Genomic DNA, 12,931 nt, shown 5'->3' with positions numbered 1-12,931 from the left:
CTAAAACAATACATAGTGTAAAATGCAGGTTTTGAGTGTTATCTCTGAAACCAAAGCATTTAAAGCAAATCTAACAAAATTGTTCATTAGGTCATATCCGCCCTGAGGAGGCAATCCGTTATTGGGTTGCTGCCCCTGAATTGGTAATTTTAAGAAAAATTGGTTATCATTATTGTATGCTGTTATAGATAGAAATGAACTTTAAACAGCAAAGTAAGATCTACAAACAAGTCAACATGACCAAAATGGTTAGTCGACCTCGTAGGATGTAATTGCCCTTTATAGTAAATTTTAAACAATTTTCACAAATTTTCATAAATTTAGTAAATTTTGGTAAATTTTTATAAAATCTTTTCCACTGTAACTACTGGGCCAAGTTCATTATAGATAGATATAATTGTAAGCAGCAAGAATGTTCAGTCAAGTAAGATCTTCAAAATCATCACCATCACCAAAATACAATTTTGTCATGAATCTATCTGTGTCCGTTGTTAAATATGCACAACGGTGAGCGTCACAGGCTCTGTAGGAGCTTCTAGTTTTCTCTACGGTTAATTGCTTTCCAATTGTGAATTTTCCATTTCTAAGTAGCAACATTCCAGCAGCACTTGCATACGGGGTATATATCTCCCAATTGATAAGATATTCCCGTGTTTGCATTTCCTAACATGATTTTCTTGATAGAGGGTTGTTGCTCACAAGGAAGCTATTAAACCAAGAGTTCCAAATGGTGAAGTTTAAACAATCCCTTCGTAAATTTTACGGACGCCATTACGAGTTGGTTTACCGTTATGAAATAACCTGTTCACAAATGATACCCTTACGTCGTAACGATAATCCCCTTCCCTTTCATGAATGTGACTTACCGAATTAGTTTTTTTTTACCGGATTGGTTATCACATAAGCAATACGACGGGTGCCACATATGGAGCAGGATCTGCTTACCCTTCCGAAACACATGAGATCAACCCTAGTTTTTGGTGGGGTTCGTGTTGTTTTATCTTTAGTTTTCTATGTTGTGTCATGTGTACTATTGTTTGTCTGTTTTTCTTACTCATTTTCCCCCATGGCGTTGTCAGTTTTTTTTTAGATTTATAAGTTTGACTGTCCATTTGGTATCTTTCCTTTAAATTTTTAATTACGTAATGTTTAATTAACCGTAGTGAATATAGTACTAGTTATGATGGAACTGTGTGAATAAAAGTAAAATCATAAAAATACTGAACTCTGAGGAAAATTCAAAACGAAAAGTCCCTAATTAAATGGCAAACTCAGATGAAAAAAGATAAAACACATCAAATGAATGGATAAGAACTGTCATATTCCTAACTCGGAAATGGTGTTTTCAAATGTAGTAAACCTTGTTTTATATCTAGATAAACGCACATTTGTATGACAGTCGCAAAACCAACAGACATTATAGGTACAAATATCAAAAATAAGTTTACAGCAGTCAACATTGTGTTATTATCTCAATCACTATAAAACAAATAAAAGAAAAAAGGGTAACACGTTAACGGGTTAACTGTTACATATTATGATTTTTTTTCCAGCAAAATTTAACAAATACGAAAATTGAAAAGGGCATAGCATGTCAATGAATTACATAGGTACATCAGAAAACTATAATTTGAAAATATTGCTTAACACACCGACACCTTAACGACTCATTCAACTATATATCAAACAAATAAAGTAAGTTTTGTATGCACAAATAAGAACCGGTTCCAACCCGTGCGTATTGTAGTTGAAAAAAATGCATTCATTATTAGCTGCTGTTTGTTTTGTACTTTTACAATATTTACAATAAATAACCATCAAAGTTAAAAAAATATATACTCGTTAAAATTTAGCACCCCCTCAAATATGTAGCTTATTCTGTGTCTTAAAAGTAGAGTGTATAAGAATGTATTATATTTTTTTTTTAAATAAAATTGTCATCCGTCTTTCCAACAACAGCAGAAATTAAAGCATTTTTTAAAACAAACGTTTCAAGGCATATCGTTGGGTAACTCATTACATTGACGGAATCGATAACGTGTTGTTGATGCAAAACAAAAAATATATTCTTCAAATACAATTTATCTATGCACAGGGAAGAAACATTATTGAAGTTTACTGATTTATTGACCTCATTGCGTGAACAATAGACTTACATGTAGTGTGTTTTTCTATGTTGTGATGTTATACTATTATTTCAGAAAAAAGGGAGAAATATAGATTCTTACACTGCAACAAGTGTATTACGATATTTCTCCACTCGAGACAGTTTAATTTTATTATCTAAAGCGCGAGGCTTGCCGAGCCCTTTAAATAATAAAATTTAACTGTCGAGAGTGGAGAAATATCGTAATTCACGAGTTATAGTGTTGGAATCTGTTTCTCTAATGCTTTTATCGTTCTTTTTCAAAGATTTTCAGAAAATTGTGCTCTTTGTATGCGACGTCATCAGGCAAGGTCGCATTTTTTCATGATGTCACAATAGGAAAATTGAGAAAAAAACAAAACATTTTGACGACATAATCAAATGTCGACTAATCATTTGCCGAGAACAGATATTTCAATAGTGAGGAGAAATATTTTTCTCACACCGGTCAGGAAATGTGAAAATAGCACAAAAATTAGAGAAGGTTGTGTTAAAACGTGTAATCCCGCTTCAAATGTTTGCACCTGTCCTAAGTTAGGAATCTGATTTTCAGTTGCTGTCGTCTGTTTATGTAGTTTATAATATTATGGATTAGACCGTTTGTTTTCCCGATTAAATGGTTTTACACTAGTAGTTTTTAGGGCCCCTTTTAGCTTGCTGTTCCGTGTGAGCCAAGGCTCCGTGTTGAAGGCCGTACCTTGACCTATAATGGTTTACTTTTTATAAATTGTTATTTGGATGTAGAGTTGTCTCATTGGCACTCATACCACATCTTCATATATCTATTATCATGGAATTATGATAAATACAATAAAAATTATATATATAAATTCCTCTGTCTTTGTGTATGTTCGAAGAAAATTCAGTAAGAGATATAGTAAAATGTCATGGTTCTGACTTATAAAGTAGTGCTACAAAATTTCGGGATCTTGTTAGAAAACTGTAGATGGATGGGATTGCAAATGCATAAAATATAGGTATACATCTCCCACGAGTGCTAACTTGCCCACAATAACCATATTAAAAGATGGTTTTGACTTCATCAACCTGGTCCAAAAAAATATCAGATGCACGCCGATTGTCAGTGCTAGAAGGATCCACCAGGGTGTTTTGTCTAACTAGTTTTGTTGTATGCTTTTCTATTCATTTTATTCTTGTTCAGAGTCACCCTAAATACCTGAAAACGAAACAAGAATACATAATCAAATTGTTTTATGCTTGCTTTTTTTAATGAATTAGTCATATAAGACGTCCAAAAAATTCAAAATTCTTATCTGTTATTTTTGAGGTTGTGAATATGATTCTATTTCCGTTTTTCCAATATTTGACTGTTCAATGTAAGAAATAAATTAATATTAACATTTCTACTGGATTGGATTTCTTTATTCAACAGTGTATTAGTGTTCTCTTCTATGGAGTATCATTTTTAAAGTAGAATATAAAAAGAGGCAAGCACCGACAACCAGTCGAAAAAATAGCAGCAACGTGATAAAAATAATAAAAATAAATGAATAAAAATGAAGATTGATTTCAAATAATAAAGTTGCAAATTAAACAATTTCATGACAGGTAAACAAAACGAAAATAAAACATACCTTTTTATCATAAACGAACTTGTTGAAATCGTTAACATTGTGAAAGATAAAATTGCACTGCACAGAATTATTGATATCTCCAAACATATATGTCTTGCTTTTCCCTTTGATGCTGAAAATGTAATAAATTGTTTTTGACAAGTTGTATTATAACATGCGAGCATTTTTATTTATCTACTCCATAACGAGAACAATCAAATGCATGCAGTCCCTGTTTAGTACTATATACCTACACGTGGATTCCTTTCTTTTTTCGTCGCACTTGTTCAATTTACGAAAAATAACATTGTTGACCGGCCGAAACCCATTTTACTAAAACTGTTAATTGTTTGACATGATCAGAAATCAAACACCATTATCCAAATGCGATAATAGCATGCAAAAGTTCAGAAATCAGACCATCGTATTTTAGCTAGTCAATACAATCGCACTTCATCGAAACAGTAGAAGTAAAAAAAATGCCCTGAAGCTGTTCCACCTGTGAACGCACTTTAGTAGAGTTATCAACAAGTTTTAAAGTCTTAATGTCAGCACTTCAGCCTGTTAATTATAACCAACGCACTTTAGCGCAGGCCACCGCACTTTAGTATGACCAATACTAATCGGGGCACCATGACTGTTTAGAGTCCTACATAGATACTTAAAAGAGTCATTCAGTTTGACGAGTCATAATTTCTATGAAAATTCTTTTTCATAAAAGAATGAGAGATGATGAACTTCTAATGGTAAAAGCAAAAGAGTCTGAAATTGACTTTATGTTTGAAAATGCAAATAAATAACACGACCTGCCAAAGTTCACTTATGAATACAATTAACAGTCCATAAAATTTCTAGACCTAGAAATCTTCAAGGGCGAACGCTTCAAAAATACTGGTGTTTTAGACCTGAAATGTTTTACAAAGAAAACCGAAAAATTCCCATATCTTCATAAAAACTCAAACCATCCCATTTCAAATTTTAAATCTTTTATTAAAGGTGAAGGCATTCGTATACTTAGAAACACCAACAATGAAAGTGAATTTCAAACCAGAAACAAATCTCTTTATTGAAAAACTGTTAGTAAGAGGATATAAACGGAAATTGATAGAACAAATTGTATCAAAAATCAAATTCCAAGACAAATTAAATTAAAGAAAAAGAACAAAGTTGAAAATAAATATAATGTATCATTCGTTACAAATTATCATCCTCAAGCAGAAAAACTTCAAAAAGCATTCAGGAAATACTGGCATCTTATTAAAACAGATTATACAATAGGTGCTAAATTCCATAAAAACCTATCAATAGGTTTCAAAAGAAACAGAAAAATTGGTGAATTAGTTAAACGAGCTATAAAATAATTTATCTAAACCCCACAGTTCTTACTAAACATTTAACTGTGCGGACCTAATTAATTACCATCATGTAAACAACACATGTAAACTGATATTCTTCTGAGGACATAGTCGTACTCTGAAACGCTTTAATTAATTAATTCAACATTGGATGAAAAAGTTAAGAAAAACAAAAAACAAATCAACAAGTGGAATTATTAAAAAGATAATTCAGAAACTGTTTAAAATATTTCAAATATTTCAAAGAAAATAAAAAGTAAGAAATTAAAGTAAAATAGTAATTAAAAAGAAATAAATTAAAAATCAAAAATAAACAAATCTAAACAAAAACAATAAGGGTGGTCTCTGATGAAGGTTTCCCTGGAATAAAAACATTTTCAAAATAACCCGAAACATTGTGTACATAGCACATTATCAATGTAAGGCCAGAGATATGATTCGCACCTAAATGGGTGGATATTGGATCAATTTCATAGAAATTATGTCTAGACCTTAATTTAGTTCACATATCTATTTGAGTGTACTTACATGCAGCAGTACTGGTGAAATTAAAATCCGCCACATTCATCTGTTCTTCTGTACTTAAATGAATATCTAAAATGAATAATTTTCATACTTTTACTTTATTTCATTGAATTCGTAGAAATGAAACAACGTTTGTTAGGCAATTATATATTGTGTATGCAATCACTCTTAGTTCATTGCTTTTGCTATCCCTCTTAATTTACTGATGCCAATGAATTTTGTATTTTAAAGTTTCCTCAATTTCTATCTGACTATCTACAGACTTGTTTTCTACAGACTTGTTTAACTTAAGAACATGATATAGTCATGTCAGTATGTGAGGGGTTATTTTCATTTCTGTGTCAATGGTTTCTTTTACACTTTTCTATCACTTGGTCGATACCTCTACTGGTTAACTGTTAGTTCATGATGGCATAATCAGCTCAGAAGATAATCCTTAACTTTTCTGTAGTTAAATATATAAATCATTCAGAAAATGAGATTCTGAATCCCTAGTCAAAGCTGATCGTATGTGGCTTTTACTTCTTAGGGTTTGATCGTTCCGCTGATGTACAGAAAAGAGCTTCGTTTATTTATAAGTAAATCCACATGGACAGGACATCGATGTGTTGATACATCCCTATTTAATTCGTGTACCATATTTATCTATATGACCTAAATAAATTTCAAAATGTATCAACGAAGCATTTAAAAAGGTATGTGATAAATCATGTATATGCCGACGAACCACTTGTTTCTATGATGAAGATACCCTGATAGATTAACAGTCCTTCAGAGAAGTGTCGACTCAAATGATAATAGATTTTAATAAAACTTTATTTTGGTGAATAGTTTATGATATGAAAAGAAATTAATGTGTGGTTGTATACATGTAGCACAAGCTTGCAAACACAAAAACCTGTCTTTTCATAACACAATATTAAATAATGTTTAATCATTTTATTCACAAAACAAAGTCATAATGACTAACTCGTTAAATGGTTAAAATCTTCACCTACTTCTGCAAGTGGAATTGCTTGTACACGTGCAACCATGAACAACATGACATCTAGAAAAAATCAGGAATGGGAAATATTTGATTCACATGTCGTTCAAACATTATCATCAATTCAGATAGTAATATTTCAAATCCTTTTTTCTAATGTTGTTTTGTAATAAACGTTAGTCTTCAAACGATAAAATAGCAAAGCTTCTAATAAACGGTGACATATTCAATGGCGATATATTCAGTCCGCGTACATTGTCATTTTCCAAAATATGGTTAATTTGACCTAACACACGGTGTTCTATAACCGTTCATGTTCAGCACAGAGCACACTTTTCTAAAAGACAAAAGTCTGAAAAGCAAATTGTTAAGGCATCGTCTTGTTTTATCTGTACTTGATAGGGTATTTGAAACTACGAATTTGAATAAACAGGAACAGAAATGACGACATCAAGAAAATAGCCAAAATATGCATGTAACATTTTTCTATTCAGCAAAGAAAGACAAATTAATAAAAAACACATCTCTTTCCCTTATAGTCAGTGAAGATTTAATATATCCTTCTTACATACATAACAATTTGATAATGATAAATTGATTCAACTAAAGAAATATTTTACCTTTCATTCTTTTCGCAATGACATGTCAGGGAACAAAATCTCCCATAACTGTTCTCTGGACACGGTTTATCGCACATCCCATGTGACCCGTACGTTCCTGGTGGACATTCTTAATAAAATTTAGTGCTGATAAATGTAGAATGTTCTAGCATGTTTAATAATACATCACTAATAAGACAATTTTACTTATAATATGGTTTAAATGTTTAATGAGTTTATATAGATCATCTAGTGATTTCCGTGCTTGAAGGACAGTATAACGTAACGAAAAATGGCAACAGTAGTATACCATTGTTCAAAATACATAAATCGATTAAGAAAAACAAGATCCGGGTTACAAACTGAAACTGAGGGAATCACATCAAATATAGGAGAACAATGACACACCAGAACACTAAAAAGCAACACACACAGAAATGAACTATATGATAACAATAGCCTAAATTAATTGGAAGAGGACATTTAAAGAAAAAATGATGGATTGAACCTGATTTTGTGTGAAGCCAAACCTCCCGCTTTAATGACAATGATAATACGTAACATTAAGGCTGTGACATATCATTTTTATAAGCTTTCTACACAGCTACTTTTGCATATGTACTATTTCTGTACTTAAAAAATTCAGTACTGGAAATTTACTTTTAGTATTTAGTACTATTTCTTTACTTTAAAACTATTGTAATATTTAGGTTCTTTTATTTAACAGTATTTAATTTGTACTAAATATTTTGGTACAGAAATTATAAAATATTCCATGTTTGAAAATCATAAATTTGAGAGATTTGAAATAGAAAAACTTTCAAAGTGCTGAAAATGTAACGGTAGTAACCAAAGATATGTAGTACCTAAATTTCAAGTACAAATAAAGTACTGTAAAATACAGGTACAAAAATATTACAATAATTTTAGAGTAACAAAATAGTACTGAATATTAAAAGTAAATTTCCAGTACTACACATTTTTAGTACAGAAATAGTAGAATTTAATTAAATGAAAATTAAATTAATTTATTGAATTAACATATACATGTATTGAGACTCGACAAATCGAGTCGTCCTTTACTCTTATTATGCTAATTTGAGCATGTGACAGCCGAGAAGAAAAAGTCCGTGCAATTTAACGGTCTCTTTTACCTTGAAAACCGAACGGAGAGGATGTTAAAAAATTAAGACACATCCTCTCCCACCCTTAAGAATTTAACTTTGTTTGCTGCTGGTTTTATTTATTTTTCAGACGCTCCAGTCTTCAAACACATATCCGTCATGGTAACATGCTGAAGCAGTCACACAACCGGAGCGTAATTTACTTCATTTTATGCAGACTATGGATAGCCCAGCTGCTAATTCTGAAATATTGCTGAATGGACCGCCCTTCAGTACACCAGCTTTGGATCGCCCAGCTGTGATACAATGATTATTTCAATCGTCATCAACATTTTATTGATTGACAAATATTTTGGTTGTGCACTGTTTTTGTAACAGTTGTTGTTGTTTTATGAATGAATTTTGATTAAATGTTGCCATGACAATTCAATATCCAAACAAAATCAGTGTTTGTTATTTGTTGTACTGAAAAACAAATCAAGGCATCAATGGCGTCTGTTCGTCAATTCTGATAATTGGTTAATTTACACCAAGTGATATTTTGGTCAAATGAGATATTCAATAATACGTATGCAACAGTGCTGTGTATATGTACAGCAGAATTCACTAATACGATTGTTAAGAGGAAAATTTTTAAATGTTTTAATATATATGGTAGCGAAATCTCTCACTTAATCATGTTTATCATTTACCAGTGATGCATGATTACGTCCGTTAAAATCGATGACATCACTCCACAAACGGGCATAACGAACGAGATACTTAAAAACGTATTATGGGGTCAATAAACCTCGCTGACTATTAAAGAAAATTTACAATAGGGAAAGAAAAATTGTTCCTTTTGTTTGAAATTTTAGTATAGAGTTTACCTTTGAAATTGAAATGAGATTTATTTGAAGTAAGTTCCTTTAGCTAAATTGTTGTGTCATATCAAGAAAACTCTTTATAATCTAACGTAAAGAATATCACCAAGATAACGGTTGTAATTGTTGAATGTGTCAACCAACTGTATCAATGACGTTTCTATGCTGCTTTGTCCATAAAACGTGATTCATATCAATGCATGAATAATTTGCTTTTAGATGAGTGCAATTAGTGCTCATATGGATACCTTCTATCTGTCGATACACCATATCACCGAAACAAACATATATATTAAATAGAAATGTGGTATGCGTGCTAATGCGACAACTCTCCATTCTAATTATTTTATTTATTATTATTACTTTTACTGTTAAGTCTGTTTTTTTGTTGTTATATCTACTTTACGTGACTCTGCATTTATGTATGTACTTTGAACGACAAAATTGTTTTATGTCTACCTATATGCGAATTTCAAACGCGCAATTTTACACCAGTACTGAAAACCTTCTATCCTTTACGAGTAGACTTTACATAGATAAATTAAGTCGTATAAGAAAAGCAATATGAGGATGTTAAATTTGATGTATGCCTTGTTGTGCCTCTTCGTTACATTTGTTGTTTTTATAGCGATATTAGGATGATAACACAATACTGACTGCTGTACCCTTATTTTTGACATTTTTACTCTTTGAGTATGTTTGTTTTGTTCATGCATCGTTGACAATGTAATGGAATTTGTTGCGACTGTCATACAAGTGAGAGGTTTAGCTAGCTATAAAACCAGGTTCAATCCATCATTTTCTACATTAGAAAATGCCTGTACCAAGGCAGGAATATGACAGTTCTTAACCATTCGTTTAGATTTGTTTGGACTTTTGATTTTGATTTTGCCTTTTGATTTTTGATTTTCCTTTTTGAATTTTCCTCGGAGTTCAGTATTTTTGTGTTTTTACTTTTTTCAAGTCATAATTTGTAAAAGTAAATCATTTGTCAAAGTACGGTCTTCAACACGGAGCCTTGGCTCATACCGAGCAGCAAGCTATAAAGGCCCCCAAATCTGACTAGTGTTAAACCATTCAATTGGGAATGGCAATCATAACACTCCTTTTATCTTTATGCGCTGTCCAGGAAAACATTTAAGGCTGCAATCTTATCATCACATTTTCAGTAATAAGTGTATCTAGCATATACTTTTTTCCGTTACAGAAAAGGCTTTAAAAAAGATAAAGCAAATGAATTTGCAAAGTGATTTTTTCAAATGTGATAACTAGCAACTATTCGTATATTTCAAGTTTGAAAACTCTAGGGCAAACTTATCAACGGGGCCCTACATTCTTTGGTATATTGAAAGTCTCTGGCATTACGATTTAAAATATTTAATGTTTAATGGTTGGTATAAATATTTTTTTAGATATTGGACGACATACAATCTATTACATTTTGGAGAGGGCAAATTTTATTGAGTGAGTTCCCACTCAAATAATGACCTATAATTTCAACTAAATTCTTTATTTTTCAAAATAATATATTCAAGTTACTGCCTGGTCCATGTATTTAAAATAAGTACCATAAGATGGAGACATATTTGAAGTAAACTGTTGATTTGGCTATGACATTATTCCTGCGAATTTATATTTTCTGACAAGGGGAACGCAAAAAAAATATTGAAAATTTTGCTTTGTATTCTAACCAAATTAGAATAATACAAAAAAGTTTAAACACAGAATTAATTTTGAAGTTACCTTCACATTTTCCGTTTAGTAAATGATAGTTAAGACAGCATCTATATATCAACCTGTACACCGGATAACCTCGTGGACTTTTATCTCTGAAAATACGGGAACATATTTAGGCAATTAACATTTTACTTTACTTATATAACTTTTAATATTTAATCTGAAATGTGTATCAACAAACTAGTGCCCTACCATATAAGGCTTTTTTCAATAAACTTTTTTTTAACAAAATCGTCATTGATTACATCTGGTATCAAGCCTAGTTCTTATAAAGCAAGTTGGCTTATGAGTTTTTTTAGTAATGCCAGAAGAAGCAGCACAAAAAAAATATACAAAAGAGATATTTAACCGTTGAAACTCATTGTTCAAAATAACCATCACAATCGTTGCAATAAATTGAGAGTTAAGTTTTGGCCATATAAAATTAAATTCACATGTTAGATATCTATGACGTGTTATCTAGTGCCAATACACTTATCATAGATACCAGTATTAAAATTAAGTGAATAACAAGCAATTCTAATGTGGTTATTACATGATTCAATATTTATATCAATTAATGATCTGGCTAAAGATGTTTAAAGGGGTACAAGCTGTCAAATCCATCTTCACTGATTTGACACAAACTCTCATATATGATTATAATGGTTATTCGAATTACACTAAGACTGAAATAGGCAGTTAACACTGCATATACCAGATTATATATATATCAGAACTTCGTATATATTTTAGTCAAGACTCCATCTGATTTGCGTTCGAGATTACAACCGTAGACTGCCGATTGTCATTCAACCCGATCAAAACACTAATAAATGTGCATGACGACCTCGCGTACAATGTATTTTGATTTTTTTTAGGTTTGTTTTATTTCATGTTATAGGTTAAATAATAGTTTAGATTTCTTTTTTGGATTGAATCAGTCAACGAAATGGTTCCCATTTGTTTCACTTTAGATATTGACATTCTTTTCATTTTAAAGACGAGTTATACCAATCTTTAGCTAGGTCACATGAATGTGTTTTCGATGATTTCGAATCATTCACTTTGTAAATTTAAACCATTATAGGTCAAAGTTCGGTCTTCAACATGGAGTCTTGGCTCTCACCGAGCAAGCTATTAAGAGTCCAACAAATGACTAGTGTAAAACCATTTAATCTATATACAAGTGAGAAACGAGAAACACCTATGAACCACATCAACAAACGATATAACCACTGAACATAATTCTGTTTTCTTCAAATGCAACAGGGCATAAACGTAAAAAGAAGTAGCAATGCCAGAGATTAAAACCAAAAGACCATAAATCTCCTTAACATTAGCGTCTTCGCACATTTGGGGGAAAGATGTTAATATGACATTTCAAATCGGTTGGTTTAAAATTGGCTAAGAAAGGGATAAAAGGTGATATTTCGCGTAACAAACAATATAAAAAATGAATACATTGACTGTTTAGACATAACAAGTTTTTGTAAAGACATATTATAGGTAACCGCAGTCAATATATATACTTTTGTAACGTTATGTACATTCTATACACTTAAAATTCTATTTTGATTTAGAATACCTCGTTTGAAACTTACAGTAACTTAGCAAACATCTTAGCTTTCAAACTACCTTAAAATAGGATTAAGTTTATAACGTTACGGATATTTTCATATTAGTACAATATTATACAAAATACTTACGATATAAGAGAAGTACAGTTACGGTTCTTACAATTTACTTCCGAAGGAAAAACATATGCCATCAATATGATTTTGATTTTTAGATTGTTAAGCATATTTCCAATTTGTACGTTTCTAATAAGGATTTGTATGTATGTGAGTATCTTGTTTACATGTATATTTGTGTCAACTTCCTGTGATAGTTTAGGAATCAAAAGTCGTAAATAAAAGCAATCAAGGAAACAATTCATATATGAATTTCCGATATAGGTTTATGTGTGTTATTCTATTTTATGCACATCATACACTACCAATAATTTACCCATACTTTTTTGGTACATTTCTACCCTCGTGCA

General features: G+C 31.2%; 2 long non-coding RNA genes across 2 annotated transcripts; both read right to left on the bottom strand.

The window, feature by feature from the left end:
* Positions 1-3,088: 3,088 nt before the first annotated feature.
* LOC139514980 (uncharacterized) lies at positions 3,089-5,669 on the bottom strand. The gene is made up of 3 exons (XR_011662782.1): positions 5,604-5,669; positions 3,742-3,853; positions 3,089-3,323 (listed from the first exon to the last, which is right to left on the bottom strand). It is a non-coding gene; the product is annotated as an uncharacterized lncRNA (long non-coding RNA).
* A 926-nt stretch (positions 5,670-6,595) lies between these two features.
* Positions 6,596-12,719, bottom strand: LOC139514979 (uncharacterized). Its single transcript, XR_011662781.1, has 4 exons — positions 12,597-12,719; positions 10,915-11,000; positions 7,206-7,314; positions 6,596-6,648 (listed from the first exon to the last, which is right to left on the bottom strand). It is a non-coding gene; the product is annotated as an uncharacterized lncRNA (long non-coding RNA).
* Positions 12,720-12,931: the final 212 nt, after the last annotated feature.

The sequence above is a fragment of the Mytilus edulis genome, chromosome 3, assembly GCF_963676685.1.
Source record: "Mytilus edulis chromosome 3, xbMytEdul2.2, whole genome shotgun sequence".
Taxonomy (NCBI): Eukaryota; Metazoa; Mollusca; class Bivalvia; order Mytilida; family Mytilidae; genus Mytilus; species Mytilus edulis.
Note: the sequence above shows the minus strand (reverse complement) of the source record. Positions and strands in the feature narration are given on the sequence as shown.